The sequence below is a fragment of the Physeter macrocephalus genome, chromosome 11 (genome assembly GCF_002837175.3).
Source record: "Physeter macrocephalus isolate SW-GA chromosome 11, ASM283717v5, whole genome shotgun sequence".
Classification (NCBI taxonomy): Eukaryota; Metazoa; Chordata; class Mammalia; order Artiodactyla; family Physeteridae; genus Physeter; species Physeter macrocephalus.
The window spans coordinates 137150832-137165917 of NC_041224.1; the positions used below are offsets into that span (position 1 = coordinate 137150832).

General features: G+C 37.9%; 1 protein-coding gene across 17 annotated transcripts in view; it reads left to right on the plus strand.

Annotated features, from left to right (window-relative positions):
* FBXO34 (F-box protein 34) overlaps positions 1–15086 on the plus strand; it is a 90666-nt gene that overhangs the window by 38150 nt on the left and 37430 nt on the right. For 5 of the 17 annotated variants that reach the window (XR_008618668.1, XR_008618667.1, XM_028495916.2 and 2 more), the window contains exon 2: positions 13995–14083. The exons of 11 other annotated variants lie outside the window; for them this stretch is intronic. The gene's annotated coding sequence lies outside the window, so the exon portion shown is untranslated. Of the gene's footprint in view, positions 1–8286; positions 8312–13994; positions 14084–15086 lie in introns of those variants that run through there. One more of the 17 variants, XM_028495920.2, reaches the window with a different exon arrangement.

Below are 15086 nucleotides of genomic sequence, written 5' to 3' on the forward strand. Positions count from 1 at the left end.
TTAGAACATTTGATTCAAGTCATGTGAGTACTACCTGCTATCATGAAGATACCAAAAAGAATTCCTATACTCATTAGCAGTCACACGCATTTCCCCCATCCCTCCAGCTACTAGCAACCACTAAATCTACTTTCTGTCTCTCTAGATTTGCTTATTCTGGACGTTTCGTATAAATGGAATCATACATTATGTGGTCTTTTGTGTCTGGCTTCTTTCACTTACTGTAATGTTTTCAAGGTTCATCCATGTAGAACATATCAGTACTTCATTCTTTTTTATGGCTGAATAGTATTTCACTACATGAATATACACTATTTATTCATCAATTGATGGACATTTAGGTTGTTTCTACTTTTTGGCTATTATGAATAATGCTGTTATGAACATCCATGTACAAGTTTTGTGTAGATACATGTTTTCATTTCTCTAGAGTACATAACTAAGAGTGGAATTGCTGGATCATGTGGTAACTCTCTCTGTTTAGTCTTTTGAAGAACTGCCAAACTGTTCTCCATGGCTGCTGCATATTTTACATTTCCAACCCGAGTGTATGACAGTTCCAGCTTCGCCATATTCTTGCCAACAATTATTATCTCTTTTTGATTCTAGCCATCCTTACGTGGATGTGAAGTGGTTTCGATTTGCATTTCCTGGATGACTAATGATGTTGAGCATCTTTTCATATGTTTATTGCTATTAGTATATCTTCTTTGGAGAATGTCCTTTCCTCATTTTAAATTGAGTTATCTCTTTGTATTATTATTTCTTCGTATTATTTGTATTTCTTTGTATTTTTATTGAGTTACAAGAATTCATTATATTCTAGATACATATCCTTTATGAGACATATTATTTGCTGCAAGTATTTTCTCCCATTCTGGGAGGTTGTGTTTTTTACTTTCTTGATAGTTAAAATTAAAAGTTCTAAATTTTGGTGGAGTCTATTTTTTCTTCTGTTGCTTATACTTTTGGTGTCATATCTAAGAAACCATTGCCTAATCCAAGGTCATGAACACTTAAAAGTTTTATAGTTTTAGCTCTTGTTTTATAACTATTTTTCTGTCTTCCCTGTTAGAATGTCAGCACCACAGGAGGGCTTGGATGATGCTTATCTAATTTATTTGTTGTTTTGGAGCTCGTTTAAGTCTTGGAAAATACTAGTGTTCAATAATGATTGTTATTTTGGAAAGGCAGACTTTAAGGAGCTATTATCAAAATGTATTTAAACACCCTAACTTGAAACACTTTTCTATTTTTTCTGTAAAAGCTAGGAACTGAAATATTGTATTTTGTTGGTGTTGCCAGGAGTTGTATTTATACTACAAAGGTTTAGGAGACTTAAAATAAGTGTGTTTATTATGATTGCCTTCCTTAGTTCTCAGAACTTGTCTCTCTTTAGCTTACAAAATTGGGCTTTGTATCTGTACAAAATTGGGCAAATTGCATTTGCTTTTAGCCTTGGAGAGTTTTGTTTATTACTCTGGTCTCCATCAGTGATTCTAGAATAAACCAATGAGCAAGTCCCATGTTTCTAAACTTCTCTGTTTCCTTGTGATAAACAAAACTTTCATGCCACTTTCCAGGAGTCTGATAAACACCCGCAGTAGGTGTTGAAAGACAGATTCTCTTTACTGATTATTTCTACCAGGAAAGAGAATTTTGTGGGGGTTTGCTACCACAGATTGTTACTCCCTCCTGTCATACTAGATATGGGGTTAGGGTAGCATCTGAAATGAGGGCTTTGGCATATATTAAGTTCAACCGTTGCGACTTTCTTTCGAGGTTAATGTATACTTTGTCATTATAAAACTGCATACTTAATTTTTTTATATATATACATTTATTTATTTATCTATTTATTTTGGCTGCATTGGGTCTTTGTTGCTGCGCGCAGGCTTTCTCTAGTTGCAGTGAGTGGGGGCTACTCTTCTTTGCGGCGTGCGGGCTTCTCATTGTGGTGGCTTCTCTGGTTGCGGGGCACGGGTTCTAGGCACACGGGCTTGAGTAGCTGTGGCACGCGGGCTCAGTAGTTGTGGCACACGGGCCCTAGAGCACAGGCTCAGTAGTTGTGGCGCACGGGCTTAGTTGCTCCGTGGCATGTGGGATCTAACCCGACCAGGGCTTGAACCTGTGTCCCCTGCATTGGCAGGTGGATTCTTAACCACTGCGCCACCAGGGAAGCCCCTGCATACTTAATCTTTTGAGGAGGGAGAACTGACACTTTGATAATGAGTGATTTTATACCTTAGACTATAAAATCAGTTTTTAGTCTCTGTTTTTTAGTGTATTGGTGTTATAAAGTAACTTTAAAATGAAAAGTATCTTGAACTGGTGCATTAACCAGATGTAGGTATATTGCTAGACTTTGGACAGAATCCTGGAGGAATATTCTTAGGATTAAGCTAAGTCATGGATGGAAATACCATCTCATCTAACTTTTTTTTTTTAATGTGGGTTTAAGAAGGTCTCAGTAGTGGGTGTTTATAAAAAATGTGTATGTGTTTGTATGCATTAAACAAATTTAGGATTTTACATCAGAAAATAAATCAAGCCATCTGATACTTTCTAAGGATGCACAAAGGAAAGAATAGTATTTGGATTTATTGCTTAGTTACAGTGACATGTCTGCTGGTAAAGTGATGAAATTGTTTAATGAGTTAGTATATGTCTCAATTCTAATAAAATTGGCTATAGGTTTACGTTCTACCATTTAAAAATTTAAAAAGAATTTCCAGAATTGAGTGCTGTACTTTTTATATTGGGAATCGCAGATCATCTCTAATTCTTGAAACACCAACCCTGAGTTTCCTTAATACCATCTCTGTCATTCTCATCCATGAAAATAGCTTTCAGAATATATAAGTTTGGGTATTAATTAGACATAATTTCAAGTAATTTTGGGGGGTGTGGCTGGAATCTTTCAATGAATTCTTCTGTATTTCAATTTCCTTATACTCTCTCACCATGTTATTTTACTGTGAACTTGAATAATTTTATGTTTTCATATGTTTTTCTTTGATCCATAGCAGTCAGTTTTATTGCAAAACAAAAGCACAAAACAAAATACCCCAGACTGAAGCTTCCACAAATGTCAAGCGATTAGCAGAGTTCCTGTACTTCAAAGTAGTGAGGGTGAGGTGAGGGTTTGATTGAAATGAATGATTTATTAGTTTTCTATGTTCTGTTCAATTAAGCTGTTTTTTCTTTTGACCTTTAAGTAGGTTCCAAATATATAAAACAGATTGAATTCATTTATATTTTCTTGTTTTGTTTTAAAAATTATTATTTATAATAAATAATTCTGAAAAGATTTACAGCATTATACTTGCTTTGGGCAGTTTTTTGGAATGCCATTTGGAGACATGAGATGTACCTCTGTTTTGCTTTATGCAGTGCTTTGGGTAAGTGCTAAACTTCTTGCATCGTTCTCATCGAATTTACAGGATGTTTAAAAGTATGGCCTCAGTCTTAACGATAAATGATTTTGCCTAAAGTCACTGTAAATAACAAATAATTTAGGTGGCCAACCTTTTATTTATTTATTTATTTATTTTGTTGCACCAGGTCTTATTTGCGGTAGGCAGGCTCCTTAGTTGCGGCAGGTGGGCTCCTTAGCTGCAGCATGTGGGCTCCTTAGTTGCAGCTCCAGGGCTTCTTTAGTTGTGGCTTGCCAGCTCCTTAGTTGTGGCATATGAACTCGTAGTTGTGGCATGCATGTGGGAATCTAGTTCCCTGACCAGGGATTGAACCCAGGCCCCCTGAATTGGGAGTGCAGAGTCTTATCCACTGCACTGCCAGGGAAGTCCTGGTGGCCAACCTTTTTTTTCTTTTTAAAAAATTTTTATTTTCTTTTTTGGCCGTGTCGGGCGACATGTAGGATCTTAGTTTCCTGACTAAGGATGGAACCCATGCCCCCTGCAGTGGAAGCGCAGAGTCTTAACCACTGGACCACCAGGGAAGTCCCCAACGTTTTTTTTTTTTTTTTTTCCTGCGGTACGTGGGCCTCCCACCGCTAAAGCCTCTCCCGCTGCGGAGCACAGGCTCCGGACGCACAGGCCCAGTGGCCATGGCCCACGGGCCCAGCCGCTCCGCGGCATGTGGGATTCTCCCAGACCGAGGCACGAACCCGCGTCCCCTGCATCGGCAGGCGGACTCCCACCCACTGCGCCACCAGGGAAGCCCCTCAGCCTATTTTTAAAAAAATATTTATTTATTTAGCTGTGCCAGGTCTTAGTTGAAGCACACGGGATCTTTGTCGCGGCATGTGGGATCTTTTACTTGCGGCATGCGGGATCTAGTTCCCTGACGAGGGATCGAACCTGGGCCCCCTGCATTGGGAGTGTGGAGTCTTAAACACTGGACCACCAGGGAATACCATCCCAACCTATTTTTATTGTAATCTTTTTTCTAGGTTTGGAGCTCTGTGTGAGGCTGGTTTTCAAAATACACATTTTAAAAATATTTGTTAAAAATATGGGTTTTATCTACCTTGTGATTTTTGGCAGAAATTTTCATAAATGGTTCCTATTCTTATAGCAAAATAGGGCAGTAGATACTGAACCTACTGAGGAACTGCCCAAGAACTCTGTGGGGTCTTTTAAAAACAGCATGTCTGAGAAGATACTTCCCTTTCACTTTAGTTTGAGCAGTAGCTCTCTCTTACTAGCTATTAACCGAAAATAGAAGTTCTAATTAATGTAATGCATTAGAATTGTATCTGAACGTAATATTTCATAAATATGGGTCTTAAAAGCAACCTATTAAAATTGTTGTATAACAGTTTTCACTGAATTTTATCCCTCATTTTTTTCCCATTTTACTACTAATAGTTCTATGTTTGTGTATAAAACTATGTTGATGTAATTATGGTCGTATCATTGTTTAAGCTCTTTTTTGTCCCTTTTCTGATTTTTGCCTTGAAGCCAGTTAACAGAGCATCAACTATTGTAATTAATTTAGATTGAATACATTGCTTAAAATATTGACATGCCACAATGACAGATAAAGTGCAGCATTTTAAACCTGTATAGTCTAGTAGTACAGAGTAGCTCATTGTCTTATCAGATAAATTTTACATTCTAGCTGAAAGGCCTACTTAAATATGTGTGCATGTATATAATACATAGTCCTCTTCCCAATCATTTAAAAAACAATTAGCTTATACTGTGCTTGAAAGTAAGCCATGAAGTTATGTGATTACCAGATTTTCAAAAACAATTGCTTAATGTTTTGAACTCATTATGGTTAGGAAAACAGAGTCAGGAAAACCAGTGGGAGAATAATTTGTTTCCTGAGGAATAGAGAGTAGAATAACCACAGCAAACCAAAAGCATTAGGTTTTATGTTACTTATTGCCTTCATTCAGTTTCCATTTTCATTAAATGTTTGTGAGACACCTGGTTTTCTCTAGCATTGCAGTGCCTATGTTTAAAGCTTTCTACTATAGTTGTTCCTACATAGTATCCTTTTGAAAATTATATGATGTCAAATCTAGTATCCTGTGCATATATTTTAAGTTTACAGATTATACAAGGAAATAATAAGCATCTTTGTGCTTAAAAAAAGGCCATATTTACATCTTAGTAAATGGAACCTTTCTCAACTAGTGCTTTTCAAATAGTAAAAATTTTTATTGTGTAAAGGAGGAAGGGAACTTAAGCATCGGCATTATGATCATTTTTTCCCATATCCTATTAGCTAATTCCAAGATTGTTTAATATGGTATCCACCCATTTCATTTGGCTGCAACCTTTGCTCTTATGAAAGTAAGACTGATTGTTCTGAATTGCTCTGTATATGTGCTTTGGCACAGCATGAAGGTACCCTTAATAACATTGCCATTGTCTTTAAAACAGCTTGCAGCTATGACTACAAATAAAAGGGTGTGACAGGAGGGCACGACAGATAATGGTTCTTTTTTCCGCCCCTAGTGTTTAACAAATCTGCTTTGGACTGTGAGCCTTTTGTGTTTCCAGGACTACTTACTGTATTTTCTGTATATTGTTCCTAGTCAACTAAAATGTTTGCATATAACTTTGACATGTCTACAGTCGACCACTTTGAATTCTTTTTGTGGAGGCAAGCAAAACAAAATGTGTGGGAAGAAGTTGAGTAAGCCTTGCCTCTATTGGCATTTTTTTCCCCTACTTAAATATGTGCTTAAATTATTTTGTGTGACTATTGTCTTCCAAATGTTTGTTTGCTTTTGTCTGGTTTAGAAATTTGGGAATGGCCTTTGGTTTTAATTCCCTTCCTTTTTCAAAGCACAGTAATACTATCTTTACTGTGTAATTTCTTTTTTTGGCGGTACGTGGGCCTCTCATTGTTGTGGCCTCTCCCGTTGTGGAGCACAGGCTTCGGACGTGCAGGCTCAGCGGCCATGGCTCACGGGCCCAGCCGCTCTGCGGCATGTGGGATCTTCCCGGACTGGGGCACGAACCCGTGTCCCCTGCATCGGCAGGCGGACTCTCAACCACTGCGCCACCAGGGAAGCCCATGTAATTTCTTTTTAAACATGGAAAAAAATTGCTGGCTATTTGATTCGCTTTCTTTTAGATTGCTGAGAGATTCTGCACTTACCGTGAATTGAGGATATTATTTGTGTCATACTTTTATTCTATTTTAAATAATTTTATCAAGTGACATTGAAACAGGAGGGAAGGGGGCAGGGCACACCTTTAAAAGAATGACATAGCCATAGTACATGGTGAAAACTAGTGAGAACCGACTAGGTCCAAGATGGCAGACGGTTCGACTTCTAGTAGACCTTGAGCCTCATTATACACTCATTGTAATACATTAGCATGCTAAATGATACACCCACCAGCACCATGACAGTTCTGAGGCTAACCATAAAAGGCCAAAAAGTGGGCGGTGGCCCAATTCCTGGAAATCTCTGCCCCTTCGCCAAAATAATTGGAATAATCCTCCCACTCATTAGCCTATGAAATTATCCAGCCCATAAAAAGTAACCACACCATATGTCAAAGCTTCTTGCCTCTTGACTTCCAAGATGGCCCACACTCTGTCTGTAGACTGTGTTTCTCTCTAAATAATTCCACTTCTTACCTGTCACTTCTTCTCCATATTCTTTTAGAATGAAGCAAGAACCTCAGATTCACCAGGAACAGTATGGGGGAGAAAGTAAATATCCATAATGCATAAATCAGAAAAGCTTCCTTACTGCTTTATGAGGTTATCTGAATCCTATATTCCTCACTGACCCTTTTAAGAGAAAGGGATTGACGTTTAATTATGGCAGTCTCATATGGTTGTTAGCATTTATTCCTATTTTACTGATAGAAAAATGGAGGATCAGATAAAACAAGCAGTTTGCATAGAATTACAGGCACATAGCTTGTAAGAGTCTGACTCCAAAGCCAATACTTTCAGTTCTAAACATATTTTCTACTTGAAGTTGAAACAGGAGGGAAGGGAGCAGGGCACAACCTTTGAAAGAATGACATAGCCCGAGGACATGACATAAACTGATTAGAACCAAATGGGTCCAAGATGGGGGACAAGTCGACTTACACTAGACCTTGAGCCTCAGTATGTGTTCAGTGTAACATGTCAGCAAGCTAAATGACACACCCACAGGCGCCATGACAGTTCCAAGGCCAACCTTAAGGATGGAATAGTGGGCAGTGGCTGAATTCCTGGAAATCCCCACCCCTTCCTGAAATAGCTAGAATACTCCTCCCACTCATTAGCCTATGAAATTACCCACCCCTATAAAAACTGACAAACACATCCCCTGGTGCCTTTCTTACCTGAGATGGAGTGTTTTTCTCCCAAGGCCACTCCTGCCTTCTGAGATGGCCCACACTCTGTCTGTGGAGTGTGTTTCTCTCTAAATAAATCCACTTCTTACCTATAACTTTGTCTCTCACTGAATTATTTCTGTGATGAGACATCAAGAACCTGAGCTTCATTAAGTCCTGAAACCAGGTGTGTGATCTCAGTTGGAAGACTGGGTTTTGGCTGGGTTTGAGTCCCAATCTGAGGTGCACGGTTTCAAAGTGGCTTATTTCTAGGGTCAGTTTGTCTTTTGGGAAATCCACTTGATAGCATAAAATATTTAATGTTGTAAATAAATCAGAATTTGATGATATTTAAGGTGTACTAAGGAACAAGAATATCTTGCCTTTGATTTCTCATGGAATTAATTGATAATTAGCCTTACTTTTAAAGGTAATGCTATATAGTATTTTAACATGGATTTTTAAATTTGGTTTTCACATTAAGATTCTTCCAAAGTTGGATTATTATCTTTATTTTACAGATGATGAAACTGAGATGCCAGTTTGAAGTAAGTGCTAAGTATGTCTAGATGTGAGATTCAGGTTTTCAGAAGAAAACAGTGGTTCACTTTAAATAGAACTCTGTGATTTGGAACGAAGATACTTCAGGCAAGCAGTATCATCAATTCCTCCTTAGTTCCCTTATCTTTTAAATGAAGAGGTTGAACCAAGTGATTTCTAAATGCCTCTTTTTCGGGGGGCGGGGGGCAGCCCCACACTGCGCTCGACATGTGGGATCTTAGTTCCCTGACCAGGGATCCGAACTGCACTCCCTGCATTGGAAGGACAGAGTCTTAACTGCCAGGGAAGTCCCTAAATGCTTCTTTAAATGCTCCAGAATGATCATACTTTAAAAGCCTCAGCAATCCTTGAGCTTGAATGAGAAAAATGTTAGAATCTTGTTTTCACTAATCTCTAACTGAAATGTACCATTTGCTTCAAACCACAGCAAGTCAGCAGTCCCTGTGACTTTGTCATCAATTGACAGTCAGATATTTTTATATTACATTGTAGTTGTTATAGATACCTTGAAAATATCATTTATGTTGGCCGTAATTTGGAAATTATGGTAGTTAATAGACTTGTCATTAGAGCTCACTATTTTATATATTAAACAAGAAGTGTATTGAATACTATATGAGTTTTAAATATTTTGATAACCGTATAATCGGTTTTCTCAGTGTATGTATTTTTGCTTTAAAAAATAATTCCAGAGTCTATAGTGTTTGCATACTGCCAAAGAAGTTTGTGGCACGAAGAAGGTTATATACCCCTGAGCTACACGTTCTCCGCTGTGACTACAAAATGGCCCATGTTGATTTTGGTCGATGTGAAAGAACTTTTGGACATTGCTTTTTCGGGGGGCTGTGTGTGGATGGGGGAATCATCTCTGCATTGCTCTCTCACGTTTCCAGAATGAATGGGCTATGATTATGTAACTTTCCATGAATACTGAGCAAGCTAGATAGATGCAAAATGGTGATGATAGAAATACATGATCATCTCTGTTTTGGATATCTTTTTTTGCAAGAATTAAGTTTCTAAATAGTTGTTCCATTTGAGGGATATAGGAAAAGACCTTTTATTTTAGGTTATCTGCTGTTGATTTTTCAAGCCAGGAGGACTAGCTTGCCAAAAACAAAAGTTACCCGCACAACACATGTACTGCACAAAATATTTCTGAAACAGATGATCAGTTGGAAGGCTGTATCACCTTAAAAACATTCGGGCATTTGCTGCTGAGTTTTTGTGTTGAGTGTGTGTGGTGATTTTTTTTTTTTTCCATTTTTCTTTTGTGCTTGCTTGACTCTTAGTAATTTATGTATTAATTGGTTATGAGGAAGGAAATAGTAAATTCTTCATATTAGTAAGAATTAGGATTATACACAAAACTCAATAGCTTAATTGGAACACAAAGACTGCTAGAGTTCTGTCCTGTGGTGAGTCCTTTATTCCATTTGTAATACGTTTATCTTTAGATTGGGTAGGGTGGGATTTGCATTCCCGAAGTTACAAAGAGTTTCCAGATTCTTATCAGTCAGTATTAGGAGTGACTGTTTTCAATGTGATAATGAGGCTATTCCCAGGAGGAGACTTAGTCACTGGCCGAATTGTCAGAACCCTGAAATAGTTTGGGAAAACTTAGAATGGAAAAAGCAAGCGTTTCAAAAAACAAAATGTGACAAAAAAAAGCTGCTTTTGGGGGGAGGGTTAGATGCGGATGGATGGAGGTGGCAAGAAACCAGATGAACTTTCCTAAGGCCGAGAGCTATCTAGAAGCTGGAAGAGATGAGTGTTATTTACCTAAAGCACTCTAGTGTGAACATGAAGTTTTGAGTGTCCTAAGATTAAGCTGGTTAACAGCCACTAATCTGGAAGTATGTTCTTTGTGTATATTGGCAAAGTTTAATTTCACTTTGACAAAAAAAGAAATTCTTCTGGTAGCAGCTTGTTTTTGTTGCCAGTTTGAGAAAAATTTAAGGCTTTTTTTTTTTTTATGTCAGAGGCATATTTTATTGGCATTAGGTGTACGTGTGTAAGGAGTGTTCATGATCCTTCCTACAGGCCACATTACCTAGGCTAGGGTTTACTAATTAATAATGAAGACAAAACAATCTTTGCCATGATTAGGCAGAATGAAGATGAGGAATGTAAACCATGTCTTCAGGTATGTCTGTCCCACCTCAATTTTAAGTGCAAAAGAAATCTTTTTTAGATTAGGATTTCTTCATGGCTACCTGCCTGCCAACATAACAAGCTGTAAAACTTTGTTTAGTTTTCCTTAAATCCAGAAATGATTCTATACCAAATCCAAACAAATCAAATCACTCTTAAAGGAATAAGTGAAAACATGTGTAGCTGCTTGAGCTGGACTACATCTGTCTACAGATAGGCTCAGTTCTCTGTGCTAAGCAAATTCCTCCTTAAATATCCTATGCTGACCATGACCACCACCATCATTCAATCTGGAGGTGCACAGAGGATGTGACAGCATTTACTTATCTGAACTGTGTTTTGTAAACTGACTATAAGAACTTTACTAGCTAGATAAGAGTCAACCTGGCAGCTATATAAGGAAAGAATAAAAACAAATGCTGAATGCTATCCAGTTGTGTTTAAATAAGGTATCTTGTAATTTATATGTACTGAAAGCTTTTAATTTAGTGTCTGGAATAATAAAGATGTGAAAGAAATTGAATTTGTTGCCCTTAAAGGCACACTCTAGAGTTTGTTGTGTTTATTATTTCAATTTCTCACAGGGTTAAATGGAAAGTCTTTTTTATAGTGTTTTGAAAGAATGTAGGCTTGCAGAGGGAAACCCATTGTGAGATAGGGAGTCATTTGGTGTGAACTGCTGTGGTAACACTCCTGGGAGGTAAGCTGCCACCATTTCCCGAGCTGGGCCAGGTCGGGTATCATATGATACAGGAATATCCCTAAATGATAGTTGGAGTATCTGTAAGATGATTATTAACTTTTTATTGTGCAAGTAGTAAATGTTGTAGAAAAATTGGAAATACAACACATGAAAGGAGAAAAATTTCTTGTTGGGAAAACTTGTAATCTGAAAAAGGAATCATGAACTAAATCAAACTGAACTTCTGCTAGTTTTTCTCATGTTTTTGTTTTGTATTTTTTTTTCTATCAAAGTGTTAAATGTGCATAGTTTAAAGATTCAATAGCTCTGTAAGACTTGTTTTGAAAAGCAACTGTTCTCCCACTTCATCCCCCACTTGTCCCTCTCTAGAGGCAAACACTTCAATTTCTTACAGCTGATTCTTACCTCTTTGTTCTTGCAGGGGAGTAAAAATTCTTCTTCCTACTCTACTCCTAGGTTCTCTAGCTAGGGCCCTGTAAATGGACTGACAAGAGACATACTAACGAAGGAAAAACATACAAATTTATTTAATATAGGTTTTGTGTAACATGGGAGTCTTCATGAGGAAATGTAGACCTGAAGAAGTGGTTTAGCTTGAGCATTTTTATATTGGGTTTGAAAGAGTAGAAAGTCATGGAAGAATGTGATAGGACAAAATAACATGAGCTAAAGTTAGTAAACTGGGGAAACAAGGCCAGTTACTTTGAATTTCTCTCCTTGTCCTTCCAGCTTCAGAAATGAGGATCCTCCCTTCCCCAGGTATAGGGAGGGCATCTCTCACATGAGGGTCTTAGGATCTGCTTCAGGGTGGAAGAGAAGGTCAGAGAGTCCTTCCTGCACCTGTCCTTTCTCAGATTTCTTCAGCTTAAAATATTCACTATGCCAAGGCACCGTTATTTTGGGGTAGCAAGTTCTGAACCTTGTCATTCTTAATAGCATTCTTGTATTCTGATTTCTTGATTTCTCAGCTTCAGATAATATCTCTTGATTTCCCATTATGACAGATGAGGATTTAGTTCTTTTTCCACATCACCAGGTACCTTTTTTGTTTTTCTGTCCTGGTATAGGTGTTCATAACTGCTTAGATCAGTATTCAGTGTTTACACTGAATACTGGAGGCGGTCCAATGGTGGTCCAGTGGTCCAGTGGTTAAGACTCTGTGCTTGATGGTCCAGTGGTTAAGACTCTGTGCTCCCAATGCAGGGGGCTCGGGTTCGATCCCTGGTCAGGGAGCTAGATCCTGCATGCCGCAACTAAAGATCCCGCATGTGGCAACGAAGACCCCGTGTGCTACAACTAAGACCTGGCGCAGCCAAAAAAAAAAAAACGTATATATATACATACACACACACACACACACACACACACACACCTTTAAAAAAAAAAGTGAATGTGCTCTTCACAGTTAAGCCATGTAGTAATCTGTGAACACTTTTACTTTTCTATACAACTTTTGGTTTTCCCTGAAATTTATATTTTTCTTTGTTGCCTACTTTTATATTAACTCCTTTTATAGTTCAAATTGCAACTTGCCCAACTTTCCTTTCAGAATTCTGACACTTCAGGTGTTCCATTAGCTTCCCATTTTCCTGAAGGTGTGCTCCCGTCTGGACTGGTTGCCCAGTTTTTATGCATACTTCTTATCCTGGGACTTCCCTTCACCAGCATCTTGGGGTTACTCTCTGCCTCTGTGTGTTGGATTTCTTGTTTTCTAGATCTCATATCTTCCTGTGTCTTACTTTATCAGAATGTATTCTCCGGTAGCTGCCTGAGAAATATTTATGGGAGTTTGATTTTTAATCACCTCTGAGACCTTGAATGACTGAATATGTCTTACTCTGTCCTTACTCTTAATTGTTTGTTTGGCTGGCTATTGAATTCTAGCTTGCAGATCTTCAAGGCATGACTTCATTGTTTTTTAATTTCTTCCATGTTTACTGCATTGCTCTTGAAGCTGAAAGCCATTAAGTTCGTGATTATTTATATGATCAGTTCTTTTATTTCTAAGTGTTTAAAATTGCACAATAATATACCTTAGTGTGAGTTTGGTTCCCTCCATTGTGCTGAGCACGTGATGAACCCTTTCAATCTGGGAACTGTTTTGTTGATGACTTTCCCCCTTTTTTCCTTTTTATCCCCTCTTGAACTCTTATTATTCAGATATTGGACCTCCTGGACTAATCTTCCAGAATTCTTATGCTATTCTATTGAGTTTTTCATTTCAGCTATTACATTTTTAATTACCAAGAAAGCATGCTTGTTATCACTTTCTGACTCTGTCTTTTTTGCCTTTTTTTTTTTTAGCATACTCTTCTGGCTTCATGTTTGTAATATTTTGTCTTATGTTTCTGAAAATATTAATGATGTTTTTCTCCCCAGAATTTTCTTCTGCCTACATAAGTCTCTATCAGGACTAGCTGTGTAATTTGTAGGGCTGAGTACAGGGTGAAAATGTGGGACCCCTTGTTTAACATTATTAAAGGATTCTAAGACAGCAAGAGCATAGCATCAAACCTAACATGGATCTCTTCCAAGTACAGGGTGCTATGTGACTGCCCAGGTCACACACCTATGAAGCTGACCCTAGTCTCTCTCTCAGCTTTCTTTTTCTGTTTCCGTTTCTATTTTTCATACTAGAGATGTCTAACAAGTCTTGGCTGCTTGCTAATATTTAAGAGTGGGATCCTAAGAAGCTGACTGCGAGCTCTGAACATGCAAGTAGGACTTATCAATTGTGAGCTTTGAGGTAGGATGATCTGTCTGGTCAGATTTCGTTTGGGAACTTTTCAGTATCTTTATATTTTTCCTTGTAGGCTAATCACTGGTCAAATTCCCCAGAGACATCTCTTCTAATCTCCACTGCCTGGAAGTGAAGGCCTGGCTGTCAAGCCTTTCGGGAAAGGTATTGATAGAAGGGGCTGGGGTCAGTGGCTAGTACTAGCACATCAGAGACAATTGTTAAATTTTCAGGAACTTTGCAAGTGAGTTGCTACATATAACAATTATTAAAGGTTATGCGGATTTATAATTAAATGTTATATTAAACATTAATAAGTACTAAAACTCCACCACTTTCTATGTATTGTATTACTTTTTTTTTTTATTGTGAATGCTCTTGAGAGTATGTACATCTATCTATATGGTGGGAATACTATGTAGTAATAGGCATCTCTTCTGAACTCTGCATTCAGTGACATCATTTGGTAGCTTGAAGCAGCTATACGAGTAAACAGCAATCATTACAAATAACTACACTTGTCCTCCTGCCCCCCAAACCCCAGCCAGTTGTTAAACATTTATTTACCAACACACTATGGACTGGAATCTAGTACATATGTTAACTTAAACTGCCTTCACCTTACCTGGTGATTCCTAGTCCATATAAATCTCTGTTTATTTATAAACCTCCTTAGATTACCTTCAGTCTTGCAAGGGTGAAGGAAGGGCATTTGTCTGCCTGCCTGAGAGAGTGAAAGGGAATCTGAGAATTGCATTTTCAGAAAGATTTTCTGTTAATTCTTCCCATTTGTCCCTGCTGAGCCTTTTGGAGAAGTATTCCCGGAAGCTTACCTTAGGATTCAGTTCTCTTGGGTCTTTGGGTCCTTTACCTTTTAAATCATTTAGTTTCCAGCTTTCAAAAATTTGTGGCTGTAATCTTCAGTTCTCTTCATCTCTGTGGGTTTATATCTTTAAAAAAAATTATCCCTTGGTGTTTGGGGAAGGATCAGTGAATAGCTATGTGCTTTCTATGTATTGTATTACTTTTTTTTTTTTATTGTGAATGCTCTTGAGAGTATGTACATCTATCTATATGGTGGGAATACTATGTAGTAATAGGCATCTCTTCTGAACTCTGCATTCAGTGACATCATTTGGTAGCTTGAAGCAGCTATACCAGTAAACAG